This window comes from Echeneis naucrates, chromosome 3, assembly GCF_900963305.1.
Source record: "Echeneis naucrates chromosome 3, fEcheNa1.1, whole genome shotgun sequence".
Taxonomy (NCBI): domain Eukaryota; kingdom Metazoa; phylum Chordata; class Actinopteri; order Carangiformes; family Echeneidae; genus Echeneis; species Echeneis naucrates.
In genome coordinates this window covers 27513748-27519105 of record NC_042513.1, presented here as the reverse complement: position 1 = coordinate 27519105, position 5358 = coordinate 27513748, and positions in this window count along the sequence as shown.

The window sequence follows — 5358 nt, the reverse complement described above, 5'->3', positions numbered from 1 at the left end:
TCCTCCCCACTCCGTCCTCTTCCTCCCCCCTCCTCCTCCCCCTCCTCCTCCCTCCTCTCCTCCTCTCCTCCTCTCCTCCTCTCCTCCTCTCCTTCTCTCTGATTGGCTGCTGTCCAGCTGTAGTTTTCTTGGCTCTCAGTCTCAGGCTGCAGTTTCATGTTAACTCACTGTTCTGTGCCGACAGGAACTTTACACACAGATCATGAAAGCTAATCCGTTAAGGCTGCGTTTTCCCAGAATCCTCCTGAAAATGATTCCTCCTCCGCTGCTCAGGAGGTGAGCGCTGCCCAAAAATGCTTCAGGGAAACCTGGGAAAGTTTCTTTCTGGATTTCAGCTGCTGTCATCATGTGAGCGGAGTTTCACAGGTTCGATTCCATGTCATCACCTCAGTGACACGCTGATGATGTCATGAAATTCTCAATTGGTCCACTGCCCCTGCGAGAAGCATCTCTGACTCTTCATCTCACTACAATCTCACCTGCTCGCTCACTCACTATTTTGTCTTTTTAGTGACATCAATGACAGTCCAGTGAGGCAGAGGTGCATTGTGGGAAATGTAGTCTCAAGTGTTGAACGCCTGGTTTGATGGGAGGCCAGTCCAGATCGGGGTGATCTGGCTTTTGTCTCCTCTCTTTTCTGCTTCCCTTCTTCCCCTCCGTGTCTCCTCCCTTCTTTTTTCGCCATTAAGACATTGTGTTATTATGCTTGTGTCTGTGTTTCACTTTGTGTTATGTGTGTGTGAGAAGGCCAAACTCCAGCAGAGCGGAGGGAGGGTGTGTGTGTGGGTGTGTGGTGGGAGGGATTAGGATTTATTGCAGAGTTAAACTCTTATCTTCAGAGGGAGGACACAAAGTCCATATTATATAAAGGTCCCAAAGGAGTGAGAGTGCATGTGTGTGTGTGTGTGTGTGTGTTTTAATTTTTGAGTGTGTGCAACAGAAGGATGATGTTGTTTTATGAAACTTAAAAAAAAGCATGAATTTTGCCTTGATGTGAGCATTGGAATGATCAGGTCTGTGTTGGTCTGCTGGGCTCTGGTGGGCTCTGGTGGACCCTGGTGGACCCTGGTGGACTCTGGTTTACCCTGGTGTCCCTGGTGGACCCTGGTGGACTCTGGTGGACCCTGGTGGACCCTGGTGGACTCTGGTGGAGCCTGGTGGGCTCTGGTGGACCCTGGTGGACCCTGGTGGACTCTGGTGGACTCTGGTTTACCCTGGTGGACCCTGGTGGACCCTGGTGGACCCTGGTTTACCCTGGTGGACTCTGGTGGACCCTGTTGGACCCTGGTGCACTCTGGTGGACTCTGGTTTACCCTGGTGGACCCTGGTGGACTCTGGTGGACCCTGGTGGACCCTGGTGGACTCTGGTTTACTCTGGTGGACTCTGGTGGACCCTGGTGGACTCTGGTTTACTCTGGTGGACTCTGGTTTACTCTGGTGGACTCTGGTGGACTCTGGTTTACCCTGGTGGACCCTGGTGGACCCTGGTGGACTCTGGTTTACTCTGGTGGACTCTGGTGGACCCTGGTGGACTCTGGTGGACCCTGGTGGACTCTGGTGGACTCTGGTGGACCCTGGTGGACTCTGGTTTACTCTGGTGGACTCTGGTTTACCCTGGTGGACCCTGGTGGACCCTGGTGGACTCTGGTGGACTCTGGTGGACCCTGGTGGACTCTGGTGGACTCTGGTGGACTCTAGTTTACCCTGGTGGACCCTGGTGGACTCTGGTGGACTCTGGTGGACCCTGGTGGACTCTGGTGGACCCTGGTGGACCCTGGTGGACTCTGGTGGACTCTGGTGGACCCTGGTTTACTCTGGTGGACTCTGTTTTACCCTGGTGGACCCTGGTGGACTCTGGTGGACTCTGGTGGACTCTGGTGGACCCTGGTGGACTCTGGTTTACTCTGGTGGACTCTGGTGGACCCTGGTGGACTCTGGTGGACTCTGGGGGACTCTGGTTTACTCTGGTGGACTCTGGTGGACTCTGGTTTACTCTGGTTTACTCATGGTGGACTCTGGTGGACTCTGGTTTACTCTGGTTTACTCTGGTGGGATCCTGTTTTACTCTGGTGGACTATGGTGGACTCTGGTTTACTCTGGTTACTCTGGTGGACTCTGGGTGGACTCTGGTTTACTCTGGTTTACTCTGGTGGACGGTGGACTCTGGTTTACTGGTGGACTCTGGTGGACCCCTGGTGGACCCTGGTGGACTCTGGTGGACTCTGGTTTACTCTGGTGGACTCTGGTGGACTCTGGTGGACCCTGGTGGACCCTGGTGGACTCTGGTGGAGCCTGGTGGACTTTGGTGGACTCTGGTTTACTCTGGTTTACTCTGGTGGACTCTGGTGGACCCTGGTGGACTCTGGTGGACTCTGGTTAACCCTGGTGGACTCTGGTGGACCCTGGTGGACTCTGGTTTACTCTGGTTTACTCTGGTGGACCCTGGTGGACTCTGGTGGACTCTGGTGGACTCTGGTTTACTCTGGTTTACTCTGGTGGACTCTGGTGGACTCTGGTTTACTCTGGTTTACTCTGGTGGACTCTGGTGGACTCTGGTGGACCCTGGTGGACTCTGGTGGACTCTGGTGGACCCTGGTGGACTCTGGTGGACTCTGGTGGACCCTGGTGGACTCTGGTGGACTCTGGTTGACTCTGGTGGACTCTGGTTTACCCTGGTGGACCCTGGTGGACTCTGGTTTACCCTGGTGGACCCTGGTGGACTCTGGTGGACTCTGGTGGACTCTGGTTAACCCTGGTGGACTCTGGTTGACTCTGGTGGACTCTGGTTTACCCTGGTGGACTCTGGTGGACTCTGGTGGACTCTGGTGGACTCTGGTTTACTCTGGTGGACTCTGGTGGACTCTGGTGGACCCTGGTGGACTCTGGTGGACTCTGGTGAACCCTGGTGGACTCTGGTGGACTCTGGTGGACCCTGGTGGACTCTGGTGGACTCTGGTGGACTCTGGTGAACCCTGGTGGACTCTGGTGGACTCTGGTGGACTCTGGTGGACTCTGGTTTACTCTGGTGGACTCTGGTGGACTCTGGTGGACTCTGGTGGACCCTGGTGGACTCTGGTGGACTCTGGTGAACCCTGGTGGACTCTGGTGGACTCTGGTGGACTCTGGTGGACCCTGGTGGACTCTGGTTTACTCTGGTGGACTCTGGTGGACTCTGGTGGACCCTGGTGGACTCTGGTGGACCCTGGTGGACTCAGGTGGACTCTGGTGGACTCTGGAAATGACCACATGGCCATTTCCCTTCTAACTCATCACTTTTCGCTGATGCTAAATTTAGCGCTTGCTGTCATGGCACCTGATGACATCATCCCTCTGCCATCAGCCAGCAGCTTCCTGGAACCATCACACACAGACCGTCCATAGACCTGGACAACCTGCAGTCTATGGGAAAAAGTCCCTTCTCCTCCTCAGTAAGCATTTTGCTGATGAGTTAATGGTGTCGGTCTGTGGAAGCAGAGGACTGCTAATGTGGGCTAATGGTTGTGTTTAGTGTTGTTTGTTGCACAGTGTAATTACATCTTGTGCGACACCTGGTGGCCGATGTAATTTGCTGTTGTTAGCTTTAGCTTTAGTGGTAGACGCCATAGCATGGTGTTCATAACCAGGAAGCCATCTTGGCTTTTGATCGATGAATAGCTAGGACTTTTTAATTTCAATAGAACTTTGTTTATCTTGGACAGATGTTCGATACCTGTGTGACGCTGTGGAACCGCGGTGGCTTCCAACAGAATGTGCTGAGTCCTCCTCAGTGGTCTGAGACCTCCGGGGCAGCTGGGGGGGGGTCACCATCACACCGTGTACAGATATGACTGACACAACATAATCACAGGCTGCTCTCACCACCATTGTCTCCCACTCACAGTGTCAACATTGAACTCAGCACTGAATCAACAGCGGCTCGAGTCCAGATCCTGGTTTAACAGAGTCCTGAAGTCCTGAGAGGTCTGGACCCCTCCTAGACTCCAGACCAGGATGGGGGGGGGCAGTGGGAGACTCCAGTTCTGCTGTGAGGTCTGTTCATCAGTGTCAGTCAACAGAAAACAGACCACACCCCACTCTGCCCCCCCGACTCTCCCCTCTCTCACTCTGTCTCACCTACGCTTGGTGTCTCTCGCCCGCCTTGTGGGTTTGGCAGCTCTGCTGTTATTGTGCTCTGTGGTTTTAGAGGAACGAGGCGAATGAAGCTCCGAGCACTGAGTCATCAATCAACTCTGTCACCTAAATCATGGGACGAGTCATCACGGGTGTGTGTGTGTCAGGAGGAGGAAAAATAAAACCCTGAAGGGTGACGGAGCGTTTTCTTCTTGTTCTTTAACTCTACTATAAAAATTAGATCAATATCAATGTGATTGATGCTGCAGGCTTCTTTTTATGACTCCATTACAACCTTTTAATTAAAAATTGCAGGACTTCACAATGAAGACAATGATGGAATGGAGACATTTAACTCCAATACTTAACCATCAGCCGACAGACCGTAAACATCACGTCTCTACATTGGATGCCTGCCAGGGGCCTCGCTGTCAGAGTCTCTGGATCAGTCCTGTTTGTTTCTGAGTTTATTGTGTTGACAGAATAAAGACAATCAGATATTTGGAGCTGATTTTTCATCATTACTGAGCAGAACTCCTGATCAGATAAAGATAGAAAACGTTTCTTTGGAACAGAAGGAAATATTCAGTGTGTTTGTAGTTAGTTCTTGTTTTCTGAGCTGAAATGAGTCACAAATTGAATTAACATTTTTAAAAATAAAAAAAAAATTAAAAACTGAGAAGACTGATCTTAAAAGGGCTATTTTTTATGTCTTAATTATATTTTATTGATTATTCTCTAAAGTCAAAGCAGAAAAATATAGAAGCGCGAAATATTCAAATAAAGTCTCATAAACTGGTGAAATGAACGTTTGTGTTGGTTGCGAATTTAAACCAGTTTGAAATATTTGGAGGTCAACACTGAAAACATTGGCCACTCGTTCCAGTTTCTGAGCTTTACTCCAGCTGGACTTTGGAGTTTTAATTCCGTCAACGTCACAGCGTGGTAGCTGCTCCTGGCCTGGCATTACCAGGCCTTGAATGTCCTTGAAGGGGCCTGGATGGCATGGGATTGGTTTCAGTGGTTGGCTGGCGCTGGTCCAGAGCAGCTGCCATAATAGCATTAAGATCTTTGGCCATTGTTTGATGGAGTATTAATAAATCGAGAGCAGCGAGGTGATGTAACGGTGCTGATTGTTCCTGAAGAACCTGGATCAGAGCCGTTAGATAACATGCAGCCCGACCTGAAAATCACACAGTCATGGGTCCAGGGTGTATTTAACGAACCCTTTTCAAAAAACCTGCAACT